We start from the raw sequence: 14,416 nt of genomic DNA, 5'->3' as shown, positions 1-14,416 counted from the left end.
TATGCAGGTATGCACAAAGGTCTATATATATGAATGGCCACTGCAGCATTCTTTGTAATACAAAAAATTGGAAGCAACACAATCTTCATTAATAATGAAAAAGTTAAATTTTGATCCATCTGTAATGGAGTACTATGCAGCAGGCAAAAGAACAAGGTAACTATATGTTGATGTGAAAAGATAGTCATGATATACTTTAAAAAAATTTAAAGGTGTAGTAAAGCAGTTCTTCTGCCTCAAAGTGGAAAAAGTGTGTAAAAATAGATATTGACATAGAGAGTAAGTGAACACATACAAAAATCTGTAAAAAGTATATAACAAACTGATAAGGAAGACTTATTATTTATTTATTATTATTATTATTTTTTTTTCTGTCGCCAGGCGCCAGGCTGGAGTGCAGTGGCGCAATCTCGGCTCACTGCAACCTCTGTCTCCCAGGTTCAAGCAATTCTCCTGCCTCAGCCTCCCGAGTAGCTGGGACTACAGGCATGCGCCACCATGCCCAGTTAATGTTTGCATTGTTTTAGTAGAGTTGGGGTTTCACCATGTTGGCCAGGATGGTCTCGATCTCTTGACCTCGTGATCCACCCACCTCAGCCTCCCAAAGTTCTGGGATTACAGGCATGAGCCACCACACCTGGCCAGAAGACTTATGTATTAACACTTTAGCAATAATTTATTACAGCCAGCCTTAATTACTTTGGTAAATACACTCACAAACACTTTTAAATTCATCTACTGGCAAAATTCTGAACCAAATTTGTCCAATAAAAGGGTCATAATTGGATTACAGAATATTTATACAGGAGACATTTTTCCAACTGCAGGCTGCAACCCATTAGTGAAATGCAAAATCAATTCAAAGGGATGAAACAAGCATATTTTTAAAAATAAAATACAACAGATAATATCAGAATGCAGGTCGGGCATGGTGCCTCACACCTATAATCCCAGCACTCTGGGAAGCTGAGGCGGGTGGATCGCCTGAGGTCAGGAGTTTGAGACCAGCCTGGCAAACATGGTGAAACCCCATTTCTACTAAAAATACAAAAAAATTAACCAGGCATGGTGTCACACATCTATAATCCCAGCTACTCAGGAGGCTGAGACAGGAGAATTACTTAAACCCAGGAGGCAGAGGTTGCAGCGAGCTGAGATTGCGCCATTGCACTCCAGCTTGGGCAACAAGAGTGAAACTTTGACTCAAAAAAAATCAAAATGCATTACCCTTAATACTGTTTTACAATTTATGTTTTGATACAATTAAATATGTATGTGTGGCCTTAATCACAAAATAAAATATACCTCCTACTGTGAATTTTGAGCAAAATCACACTAACAACATTTCGACATTATGTTTTCAAGAAACGTCTAATGATTTACAAAAGTGCTTATTTTAAAGTGTTAAAGGGAAAAAGCAGGGCATAATACTATAAGTACATATATGTATCATCTCAATTTAGTTATATTTGCATAGAAAAAAAAGAGAAAACTATTCCTAAACAATGGCTATTTAGAGTGGCAAAATACAAGTAATTTTTGTTCTTTTTCCCCATAGTTTCAAAAACTCTAATAATGAGTATGTGGCTTCTATCTAATCAGAACAAAATGCTATTTAAAATATAAATTATGGCCAGGCGCTGTGGCTCAGACCTGTAATCTCAGCCTGAGAATCAGAGCTGTAATTTCAACTCTAGGAAGCTGAGGCAGGCAGATTGCTTGAGCCCAGAAGTTTGAGATCAGCTTGGACAACATGGTGAAACCCAATCTCTACAAAAATAAAAATAAAAATTAGCAAGGCATGGTGGCTTGTGCCTGTAGTCCCAGCTACTTGGGAGGTTGAGGCACAAAAATTGCTTAAACCTAAGAGGTAGAGGTTGCAGTGAGCCAAGATCTGCACTCCAGCCTGGGCAACAGACTGAGCCTCCATCTCAAAAAAAATGTCCGGCTGAGGTGTCTGATGCCTGTAATCCCAACGCTTTGGGGAAGCCAAGGCGGGCAGATCACCAGAGGACAGGGGTTCGAGACCAGCCTGACCAACATGGCGAAACCCTGTCTCTACTAAAAATACAAAACTTAGCTGGGCATGATGATGTGCACCTGTAGTCCCAGCTACTCAAAAGGCTGAAGAAGAATCACTTGAACCCAGAAAGTGGAGGCTGCAGTGAGCCGAGATACTGCCACTGCACTCCAGCCTGGCTACAGAGCGAGACTCCATCTCAAAAAAAACAAAAACAGCCGGGCGCTGTGGCTCATGCCTGTAATCTCAGCTCTTAGAGAGGCACAGGTGAGAGGACAGCTTGAGCCCAGAAGTTCGAGACCTGCCTGGGCAATATAGCGAGACCCCATTCTCCACAAAAAGGAAAAAAACAAAAAAAACAAACAAAAAAAAGCATAACTCCCCTCAAAGCAACAACCCCCTCCCTTAAAAAAAAATAAGACAAAAAAAATCAAATCCTCAGTTTATATTTTTAAATCCTAAACACTGGCAGGGTGTGGTAGCTTGTGACTGTAATCTCAGCACTCTGGGAGGCTGAGATGGGTGGATCACGAGGTCAGGAATCAAGATCATCCTGGCTAACACAGTGAAACCCCATCTCTACTAAAAAATACAAAAAAAAAGTAGCCGGGTGTGGTAGAATGCACCTGTAGTCTGAGCTACTCAGGAGGCTGAGGCAGGATAATTGCTTGAACTTGGGAGGTGGAGGTTGCAGTGAGCCGAGAACATGCCACTGCACTCCAGCCTGGGTGACAGAGCTGGGTGACTCCATCTCAAAAAACAAACAAATTTAAACAACTTGGGTAAGTTTCATACTAGTGTCAAATTTAGAAAAGAAAAATATTGTTTATAAAAAGCGATTCATGGCTGGGTGCCATGGCTCAAGCCTGTAATCCCAGCACTTTGGGAGGCTGAGGCAGGTGGATCACGAGGTCAAGAGATCGAGACCATCCTGGTCAACATGGTGAAACCCCGTCTCTACTAAAAATACAAAAAATTAGCTGGGCATGGTGGCACGTGCCTGTAATCCCAGCTGCTCAGTAGGCTGAGGCAGGAAAATTGCCTGAACCCAGGAGGTAGAGGTTGCAGTGAGCTGAGATCGCGCCATTGCACTCCAGCCTGGGCAACAAGAGTGAAACTTCGTCTCAAAAAAAAAAATGAATAAAAATAAAAATAAATTTTTAAAAAAGCGATTCATTCTTTTTCTACTCTCAATGAAATGACAAAATATAGATCAAAGCAAAAAAATTCAAGAAATCTTTTCTCATGTAAAATATGAAATTACAGTGATCTTTTTCCTTTGAGTTCCACAGATAATTCAATGTTCATACTGCTTTTCAATTTACCAGATTACAAATTTGCATTGAAAGATAAAAATATCTTAACTATGCTTTTTTTTTTTCTTTTTGAGACCAAGTCTCACTCTGTCACCAGGCTAGAGTGCCGTGGTTCAATCTCGGCTCACTGCAACCTCTGCCTCCTGGATTCAAGCGATTCTCCTGCCTCAACATCCCATGTAGCTGGGATTACAGGTACCTGCCACCACGCCTGGCTAATTTTTGTATTTTTAGTAGAGACAGGGTTTCACCATGTTGGCCAGACTGGTCTCAAACTCCTGACCTGTGATCCACCTGCCTTGGCCTCCCAAAGTGCTGGGATTATAGACGAGAGCCACCAAGCCCAGCTTAATTATGTTATTAAGAGCAACATGTCTGGGCATACCTATGATTTATTTGAGGTGGGGGACAGGGTCTCACTCTGTCACCCAAGCTGAGGTTCAATGGTGTAATCATTGTTCACTGCAGCCTCCAAGTTCTGGGCTTACGGGATCCTCCTGCCTCAGCCTGCCAAATAGCTAGGACTACAGGCAGGTACTAATGTGCCTGGCTAATTTTTTTTTTGTAAAGTCAGCATCTTGCTATGTTACCCAGGCTGGTCTCAAACTCCAGGGGTCAAGCAATCATCCTGCTTCAACCTACAAGGTGTTGGGATTACAGGCATAAACCACTGCACCAGCCCTATAATCTTATTAAAGATTCCTGCTTTTGGCTGTCAGCTTGGAGGAGGCCAAGGTGCAACTTTCTTCAGTTGTCCCAAATCCGGGTTCATCTGACACCAGCTGCCTCCGCCATGCCACCGAAGTTCGACCCCCAACAAGATCAAAGTCATATACCTGATGTGCACTGTGGGGGAAGTAGGTGCCACTTCTGCACTGGCCCCCAAGATCAGTCCCCTGGGTCTGTCTCCAAAAAAGGTTGGTGATGACATTGCCAAGGCAATGGGTGACTGGAAGGGCCTGAGGATTACAATGAAACTGACCATTCAGAACAGACAGGCCCAGATTGAGGTGGTGCCTTCTGCCACTGCCCTGATCATCAAAGCCCTCAAGTAACCACCAAAGATAGAAACAGAAAAACATTAAAAGCACAGTGGGAATATCACTTTCGATGAGATTGCTCGACAGATGTGGCACTGATCTTTAGCTAGAGCACTCTCTGGAACCATTAAAGAGATCCTGGGGACTGCCCAGTCTGTAAGCTGTAATGTTGATGGCCGTCACCCTCATGACACCATCGATGACATCAACAGTGGTGCTGTTCAATGCCCAGCTAGTTAAGAGGCACAAAGGAAAATATTTCAATAAAGGATCATTTAACAACTGGTTAAAAAAAAAGGATTCCTATAGCCCACATCCTCTTTTTCTAACCCTTTATTATTAATTTATTTCAGATGGAGTCTCAGTCTGTCAACAGGCTGTAGTGCAGTGGCATGATCTTGGCTCACTGCAAACTCCACCTCCTGGATTGAAGCAATTCTCCTGCCTCAGCCTCCTGAGTAGCTGGGACCATAGGTGCACGCCACCATGCTCAGCTAAGTTTTTTGTATTTTTAGTAGAGACAGGATTTCACCATATTGGCCAGGATGGTCTCCATCTCCTGACCTCGTGATCTGCCCGCCTTAGCCTCCCAAAGTACTGGGATTACAGGCGTGAGCCACCACGCCTGACCACTAACCCTTTATTCTAAGGGTTAAACTCTCCCTTGTTTTCCATTCTGGGTTTCTCTCTAATTTAGTTCTCTTCTTCTGAGCTGTCCTGATTATAACAGAGACCGATAGTATTCAATTAAACCACTTCGACAAGTTCATGTTTTGAAGAAACATTAATTTTTAAACATGATTTAAATATTAAAACATGAGTTTAATTATTAAATATTAAACTGATTTTAATTATTAAACATGATTTAAATATTAATTCATGAGTTCATAGGTTAGATATTTCTACAAAGTGGCTAATCATTTTCAGTATTTATTAAAATAAAGCAACAAATGACACCTAAAATGACCTACCTGGTGAATTTAAAATGAGGAAGTGACACAGATCAAGGACAAATATATTATTCTTGTGTACCACAGAGACATTAAAAATGCATTTTTGTAGAGAAAAACTAGTACCTTTCATCAGAAAGAAATATACATTACTAAACATCTTTTATATATAATTTTTCAAAATTGGTATGCAAATTTATCTAGGTTTTGTCATAAGAATTCATTATGTGTCCTAACAGCTTTTGAAAATTAAAATTACTAGACTTTCATTTGAGTCGATCAATGCTAAAGATATAAATATCCCTCTCCCCTCCTTTTTTTTTGGAGACAGGGTCTCCCTGTCAGCCAGGCTGGAGTACAGTGGCTCACTGCAACCTCAAACTGCTGGGCTCAAGGGATCCTTCTATGTCAGCCTCCTAAGTAGCTGGGACTACAAGGGCGCAGCACCATGTCTGGCTAATTTTTAAAACATTTTTGTAAAGGCAGGGTTTCCCTATGTTGTCCAGTCTGGTCTCAAACTCCTGGGCTCAAGAGATCCTCACAGCCTCAGCCTCCCAAAGTGTGTGAGTCACCATATGTCTGGCCTTTTTTTTTCTTTTCTTTTTTTTTTTTTTGAGACAGAGTTACTCTTGTTACCCAGACTGGAGTGCAATGGCACGATCTCGGCTCATTGCAACCTCCGCCTTCTGGGTTCAAGCAATTCTCCTGCCTCACCCTCCCGAGTAGCTGGGACTACAGGCATGCACCACCATGCCCAGCTAATTTTTTTGTATGTTTAGTAGAGACGGGGATTCACCTTGTTGACCAGGATGGTCTCGATCTCTTGACTTCCACCTGCCTCGGCCTCCCAAAGTGCTGGGATTATAGGCGTGAGCCACTGTGCCTGGCTTTTTTTTCTTTTTGTAAGTTAAATGACCATCTACTTCCATCACAAAAACCAAAAATGGCATGCTAAAAATATCCTCTGAAATCCAACTATTTTTAAGAAATCTCAATGTTACTAGATATAATCAATAAAAGAATAGCATTAAAAACAATTTTTAAAAGATACTGTTTAGATATAGGCTGAATTTTAAAAAAAAAACTTACTTGAAAATATCTGCCATGTAACTGCTGGAAGATCTGAAAATGATTATGACAAAGTCAAACAAACTGCTAATTAAAAATACAACAATAACATTATTATAGAGTGGTTCAGAATGCTGACTCTGAAGCCGGATTGTCCTAGCTACTTATCAGCTGTGTAAACTTAGATAGCTTAATCTGTACCTCAATTTCCTTACTTGAAATATAATGATAATAACAGTGCCTATCTTACTTAGTTCTCATGAGGATTAAATGAGTTAATGTATGTAAAATAGTTGGACCAGTGCTCTACATTACAAGCATTATTTAAATATTTCTCATTTGCATTACCATTATAAAGACAGTTTAGGCTTACAAAACTATTTTATCATATTAGAGATAAAGAACTACCTGGTTCGGTGGCTCACGCCTGTAATCTCAGCACTTTGGGAGGCTGAGGCAGGCGGATCACAAGGTCAAGAGATCCAGACCATCCTGGTCAACATGGTGAAACCCCATCTCTACTAAAAAAACAAAGATTAAATAATAAATAAAGTAAAACAGAAAAGAAAAAAGAAAAAAAAAAAACAAAGATTAGCTAGGCGTGGTGACATGCACCTGTAGTCCCAGGTACTCGAGAGGTGAGGCAGGAGAATCGCTTGAACCCGGGAGGCGGAGGTTGCAGTGAGCCAAGATTGCGTTACTACACTCCAGGCTGGTGACAAAGCAAGACTCCATCTCAAAAACAAAACAGAACAAAGAACTATCTACATGAAGATTTATATTACTTGTTTGACATAGCTTATCTTAGTCCTTATCAATTCAGGAATGCATACGCCAAGATAACTGGCATTCTAACAATTCCACATTTTTAAAAAATCACAAATAAAACATTCACAAATAAGAAAATCTTCAAGTAAATCTAACAATATAATGTGTTGTTACAGAAAAATAAGGAGCAAAATACATTAAATATTATCTAAACCACAATATTTCTTATTGTTTTTTAAGAGATAAAGAGAGAAAGAAAGAAAAAAAAGAATGAAAGAGAGAACGAGGAAGAGAAAGAGGGAGAGAGAACAGGAGTCTTGCTTTATTGCCCAGGCTAGAATGCAGCCTAAAAATGGGTATTGAAAACCTCTTTCATGCCAATAATTGTGCTTAACGATGGAGACAGGAAGGAATAAGGGAGGAAAATAACAAATAAGCAGCTAACCAGTATTTCATTTAAACCTGTGAAATGCTATGCAATTACTGAGGAATGATTTACTTCCAATTATGTAGTCACTTTTAGAATAGGTGTGATGTGGTACTGATAAGAATGTATGTTTTGTGTATTTGGGGTGGAGAATTCTATAAATGTTTATTAAGTTTACTTGTTCTGGGTCTGAGTTCAAGTCCTGGATATCCTTGTTAATTTTCTGTCTCTTTGATCTAATATTGACAATGTGATGTTAAAGTCTCCCACTATTATTGTGTGGGAGTCTAAGTCTCTTTATAAGTCATTAAGAACTTGTCTTATGTATCTGGGTGCTCCTGTATTGGGTGCGTATATATTTAGGATCGTTAGCTCTTCTTGTTGCATTGATCCTTTTACCATTATGTAATGTCCTTCTTTGCCTCTTTTGATCTTTGTTGCTTTAAAGTCTATTTTATCAGCGGCAAGAATTGCAACTCCTGCTTTTTATTTATTTATTTATTCATTCATTTCTGCTCTCCATTTGGTTGGTAAATCTTCCTCCATCCCTTTGTTTTGAGTCTTTGTGTATCCTTGCATGTGAGATGGGTCTGGATGCAGCCTACCAATGGGTTTTGGCTTTTTTTTTTTTTTTTTTGAGACAGAGTTTCACTCGTTACCCAGACTGGAGTGCAATGGCACGATCTCGGCTCACTGCAACCTCCGCCTCCTGGGTTCAAGCAATTCTCCTGCCTCAGCCTCCCGAGTAGTTGGGACTACAGGCATGCACCACCATGCCCAGCTAATTTTTGTATTTTTAGTAGAGACGGGGTTTCATCTTGTTGACCAGGATGGTCTTGATCTCTTGACCTCGTGATCCACCCGCCTCGGCCTCCCAAAGTGCTGGGATTATATACGTGAGCCACCGCACCCAGCCGGGTTTTGGCTTTTTAACCAATTTGCCTGTCTGTGTCTTTTCATTGGGGGATTTAGTTGATTTAAATTTAGGATTAATAATAATATATGTGAGTTTAATACTGCCATTTGATGCCAGCTGGCTGTTTTGCCCATTAAATTTAAAGTTGATGTAAATTCTTCATTGTGTTGATGCTCTTTACCTTTTGGTATATTTTTGGAAAGGCTGATACTGGTTGTTCCTTTCTATGTGTAATGCTTCTTTCATAAGCTCTTGTAAAGCAGGCCTGGTGGTGATGAAATCTCTAAGTATTTGCTTGTTCATAAAAGATTTTATTTTTCTTCGCTTGTGAAGCTTAGTTTGGCTGTATATGAAATTCTGGGTTGAAAATTCTTTTCTTTAAGGATATTGAATATTGGCCCCCACTCTTTTCTGGCTTGTAGGGTTTCTGCTGAGAGATCTGCTGTGAGTCTGATAGGCTGCCCTTTGTGGGTAACCTGACCTTTCTCTCTGGCTGCCCTTAGCATTTTCTCCTTCATTTCAACCCTGGTGAATCTGATGATTATGTGCCTTGGGGTTGCTCTTGTTGAGGAATATCTTTGTGGTGTTCTCTGGATTATCTCGGGTTGAATATTGTCCTGCCTTGCTAGGTTGGGAAAGTTTTCCTGAATAATATCCTGTAGAATATTTTCCAGCTTGGATTCATTCTTTCGTCACATTCAGATACACCTATCAAACTTAGGTCTTTTCACACAGTCCCATATTTCTTGGAGACTTTGCTCATTCCTTTTTATCCCTTTTTCTCTAATCTTGTCTTCTTATTTCATCGAGCTGGTCTTCGACCTCTGATATCCTTTCTTCTGCTTGATCAATTCAACTGTTAAAACTTGTGCATACTTTGCGAAGTTCTCGCATTGTGTTTTTCAGCTCCATTAATTCACTTATATTTCTCTCTGAACTGTCTATTCTAGTTAGCATTTAGTCAAACCTTTTTTTAAGGTTCTTAGTTTCTTTGCATTGGGTTAAACATGTTCTTTTAGCTCACAGAAGTTTCTTATTATCCACCTTCTGAAGCCTGATTCTGACAATTCATCACACTCATTCTCTATCAGGCCTTGTTCCTTTGCTGATGAGGAGCTACAATCCCCTGAAGGAGGAGAGGCATTCTGATTTTGGATGTTTTCAGCCTTTTTGAGCTGGTTTCTTCCCATCTTTGTGGATTTATCCACCTGTCGTCTTTGTACTTGCTGACTTCCAGATTGGGTCTCTGAGTGGACATTCAGCTTGTTGGTGGCGATGTTATTTCTGTTTCTTTGTTTTCCTTCAGCGGACGCCCCTCCCCCACAGAGCAGGACCTTCCTGGGGTCAGCTGTGCTTGCTGTGAAACTCTCAACCATCAGCATTTCCAGTCGCTGTTTTTTTGTGGGGGTGGGACCAACCGAGCCCCGAGCACCTGGCTCCCTGACTCGGAGCCCCCTTTTTTTCTTTTCCTAATTGAACAGTCAATTCTCTCCCAGGTGCCCCAATCACCCAAAAAGGTGAAAAGGCACCAGGATCTATGCAATTTCCGGTGCAGTGACAGCGCTGGCTCAAACAGCGGCACTAAGATTCGTGGTGCTTTTCTGCCCAGGAATCTCCCAGTCTGGCTCCCGGCTTCAGTGCCCCTCTCAATCAGCTGAATGGGTGACTCTGCCTTCTCGGAGCTCCAAACACCAACCAAAAAGGCACCCAGTCCCACATACTCTGCACTGAGAACTGCCACACCAGGATGCCGGCAAAACAGCCACACCGGCCAAAAGAGTAATACTGGCGACCTGTGGGGCTCCTCCACTGGGAATCTCCTGGTCCATAGGCAACAAAAATTTGTCTGGAAGTCTGGCATCCACTCACTCCCTGTGCCTTAACTGGGAGCTGCAACTGTGAGCTGCTGCTAGACGGTCATCTTGGATCTCTCTCTCCTAAACCATAATATTTCTGACAGTACTATTAGTTACCAACTATTTTATAAAGAAGCATGCCATAAAAGGCAATCTTTGCATATAGCAATATGAGAATGTGCAGATAAGATATCCAATATGTCTTTTCTTAGTCATTAATTATAAAATCATGGTGCTTTATTTCAAATGCATTCACAGAAAATGGTCAATATTTAAAATTATTTACATCTAAATATGCTTTTTTAGATTGAACTTTCCAAAATATTAATTGGTCCTTACTGTGATATAGAAAAATTTACATGGAACATTTTCTTATTTCTATTTATTTATTTATGAGACAGAGTTTTGCTCTTGTTACCCAGGCTGGAGTGCAATGGCATGATCTTGGCTCACCGCAACCTCCGCCTCCTGGGTTCAAGCAATTCTCCTGCCTCAGCCTCCTGAGTAGCTGGGACTATAGGTGTGTGCCACCATGCCCAGCTAGTTTTTTGTATTTTTAGTAGAGACGGGGTTTCACCATGTTGACCAGGATGGTCTCGATCTCTTGACCTCGTGATCCACCCGCTTCGGCCTCCCAAAGTGCAGGGATTATAGGCGTGAGCCACCGTGCCTGACCTACTTTTTCTTATATTTTATACTCTACCATGTACTAAATGTTTATAATATTTTTTAAGCAGAAAAGTCTTGATAGATTTTATTAGTCACACTTTAACAAAACAAAAAACATCTGCCAATCACAGAACATTACAACATCTGGGCCCTGGGCTTTTCACCCAGCATTTATTCACTAGCACCTCATGTTCTGGGGGCAAAAGCATGGGCCTTTCTTAGGCTGTAAAATCACCTATATCATCTGTTTGTCCATTGTGTCAATTCCTTCTGCAGTATCCCTGCAAGGATATTACATGCTTGTGAAATGCTGCAGACAGGGAGTTCCTGTCCTTCTAGGATCCTCTTCTGGCTGTGAGCAGCTTTACCATAAGTTCTTGTCTTATGATGAAATTGATTTTATTTTATTCTTCATGAATTATTTTCTTTGCTCTCTGTTGGTATCCAACTGAGTCTCATCACTCTCTCTTCTAATATTTTTGTTACCTATTTTGTCTTTTCTTCTTCAGACTGAAAATCCCTGGTAGTACCTGTAGTTTCCTTCTAGGACATGATTTTTCATCTGTTCCTTCATTTGCCCTTTTATGGTTCTTGTTTCTTCTCCATCAATAATATGTCAGTCAACTGCTTGTTGGAGACACTTAGCTGCTGACAGGCGCTCAAAACCTAACTAAGGTAAACTGCCAAGAGATGCCTGCACAGGATGCTGTCACTCTTCCGTAGCACTGGGAAGGCAAATACAGGACATGAACAAGAAGCCAAACGTGTATGTTTTCCTATAACTTCCAAGTACCTGGTAAACATGCCTTCCACTGGGTGATGAGATTAAGGTTATGGATTGTCGATCAACTAGGTCCAAGGCCTGAGTGGCTGATGAGCCAAAGAGAAGCTTCAGCGATAACTGATATTCATGCAACACAACAGCCATCGCTCCGCAGGACACACCCTCCTCAACAGGCAGACCGCAACAACGTTCCAGAAGACAGTGCCGACAAGCAGAGGATCCCAGCCACTCACCCGCCGGGGCAGGGCAAGACGGAGTGACCTAAATGTTTATAATTTTTATCAAGATATGTATCTGTCCTTTCATGTAAATGTAACTTAAATTTGGATTCTTACATTCTCCCCAGTGCAGTGGTTCTCAAACTTTAGTGTGCACCATAATTACCTACAATTTCTTTTTGGTGGGGGGGTGGAGTTTCACTCTTGTCACCAGGCTGCAGTGCAATGGCGAGATCTCAGTGCACTGCAACCTTCGCCTCCCAGGTTCAAGCAATTCTCCTGCCTCAGCCTCCTGAGTAGCTGGGATTACAGACGTGCACCACCACACCCAGCTAACTTTTCTATTTTTTAGTAGAAATGGAGTTTCACCATGTTGGCCAGGCTGGTCTCAAATGCCTGACCTCAGGTGATCTGCCCACCTCAGCCACCCAAAGTGCTGGGATTACAGGTGTGAGCCACCGCACTGGGCCCATTACCTACAATTTTTATTCAAAACAGATTCCCTGAACCCATAGAAATTCTCGTTTAGTAGGTGTGGGCACAAGCACAGGAATTTGAATTTGCATAACAAAACACTCCAGGTAATTCTGATGTAGGTAATTCATGTTCAACACTTAAGAAACACTGCTCTCCTCGTTTGTATAGTGGTGAGTATCCCACCTGTCATGAGGGAGACCGGGGTTCAATTCCTCAATGGGGAGCCAAAATAAATAAAAGAAACACTGCTCTATTTTTGTATTTTAGCAGAGATGGGGTTTTACCATGCTGACCAGGATAATCTCGATCTCTTGACCTCGTGATCTACCTGCCTCGGCCTCCCAAAGTGCTGGGATTACAGGCGTGAGCCACTGAGCCCAGTCAAAAAGCAAAACTCTGTCTCAAAAAAAGAAACTGCTCTAATAATTCAGTTTGTAATACAAATGCTATGCTTTAATTCATTAAATATTAACTCAGTGCTTCATATGTACAAGGCTTAGTGCTGTGGATCAAACATGAATTCTGATTCAAGGAAGGTACAATTTAATAAAGGAGTTAAGACATGCATATAAATGACTTATAATAAAGGAAGGAATTACCAAATGTCTTCTAAGAAGATAAAAAGATAGAATACTGAGGTAGTTCATGGGAGGGAATGATACTACCAGCTGACCTCAGGGAAATTCTTCTAGTAAGATAAAGCATTTGAAATGAGTGTTGAAGCCTGTCTCTTTAGATTCTAAGGTTGAAAAAAATAAAAATTTATCTCACTGAATGATAAATGTATCTATGAATGTCACCCCTTCAAAGTCAGAAAGTTATTCTCTACCTCCTAAGTTTCATATGTTGATTCATAGTCTTGTGTTGTCCTGTACACTATGTAGCAGCTTGGTATGCTTCTATCTCTCCAGACACATCCTTGAAAGGATCTGTTTTAGTACTTCTGGTACATTTATCCTCTAAAAGATAAGGTCTTTTAGAGGATACAAAGAAACATACTTATCCTTTTACAAATCTTTAGGAATCAAATAGGATTTAAGCATAGTTGAAATGGGAACAGTTTAGGCAGTCTTCAGTTCTAAAATCTCCACACAGCTTGGCATCAGGTAGCATGACAAGAGAAATGATCAGGGGGAAAAAAAGAGAGGGAGAAAGAAATTTTACAATTTAGAAGACACTGTTTTAACAGCAAAATAAAACAAACTAGAGGGCAGAATTAAGATTTTAAGGCTCTTGTTTAACATGTGTGACATGTCTGTGACTTAATTTAAAAATTCCACTATCTTCCTAGAAATATAGCATACAGTCTAGAAATATAGCAATATAGTCTACAGTGCCCAACAGTAACTGAATAAATGAATGAATGAATTACTTTCAGGTCATTCTCTGGTTTTCCTTGCAGGTTTACCCTCCTTTATTAAGAGAAATAAAAGCCACACAAGTATCAAATGTGCTATGCTTTCTCATCTCCACGCCTTTGCACATGGTAATGTCTCTGCTGGAATGCTTTTCAGCTCCCTCTTCCTCTTGGCTAATTCCTATTTAGTCTTCTAAATGGAATTTAAGTGTCCCCTTCCAAATCCAATGGACTACTTTGACTCACATGTCTTAGTGTTCCCATAAAACCTGTATTGCTGTATCCAACTCTAATCAGTATACTGTACAGAGGCAGCAAGATAATAAGCTTTGGAGTCAAACACATCTGAGTTCAAATTCTGATTTGAATTTCACACTTATTGTGTGACCTAGGACAAGTTACCTAATATCTCTAAGAATTTCCTTATCTGAAAAATAGAGAATAACAGTATGTAAGGTGCTCAGTATATCACTTCATACATAATAGAGTTAATAACATGATCACATTGTATTGTACTTGCTTTTCCTTTAAACCACAAACTTCTTGAGGA

At 40.5% G+C, this 14,416-nt stretch overlaps 1 protein-coding gene, 1 long non-coding RNA gene and 1 pseudogene across 5 annotated transcripts in view; 1 reads left to right on the top strand and 2 right to left on the bottom strand.

Annotated features, from left to right (window-relative positions):
* LOC118153781 (uncharacterized) overlaps positions 1 to 12,001 on the bottom strand; it is a 40,288-nt gene extending 28,287 nt beyond the window's left edge. For all 3 annotated transcript variants that reach the window (XR_008481567.2, XR_008481562.2, XR_008481560.2), the window contains exons 1-4: positions 11,824 to 12,001; positions 7,010 to 7,129; positions 6,803 to 6,915; positions 6,416 to 6,448 (exon numbers count right to left, since the gene is read on the bottom strand). This is a non-coding gene — a long non-coding RNA (uncharacterized LOC118153781). The remainder of the gene's footprint in view (positions 1 to 6,415; positions 6,449 to 6,802; positions 6,916 to 7,009; positions 7,130 to 11,823) is intronic.
* The window catches only part of PPM1E (protein phosphatase, Mg2+/Mn2+ dependent 1E), a 256,455-nt gene that overhangs the window by 220,567 nt on the left and 21,472 nt on the right, over positions 1 to 14,416 (bottom strand). The gene's annotated exons all lie outside the window — the stretch shown is intronic.
* Positions 135 to 4,616, top strand: LOC144582911 (large ribosomal subunit protein uL11 pseudogene; annotated as a pseudogene).

The sequence above is a fragment of the Callithrix jacchus genome, chromosome 5 (assembly GCF_049354715.1).
Source record: "Callithrix jacchus isolate 240 chromosome 5, calJac240_pri, whole genome shotgun sequence".
In the NCBI taxonomy this organism is placed as follows: Eukaryota; Metazoa; Chordata; class Mammalia; order Primates; family Cebidae; genus Callithrix; species Callithrix jacchus.
The sequence above is the reverse complement of the archived record's forward strand: the minus strand, read 5'-3'. Positions and strand labels throughout refer to the sequence as shown.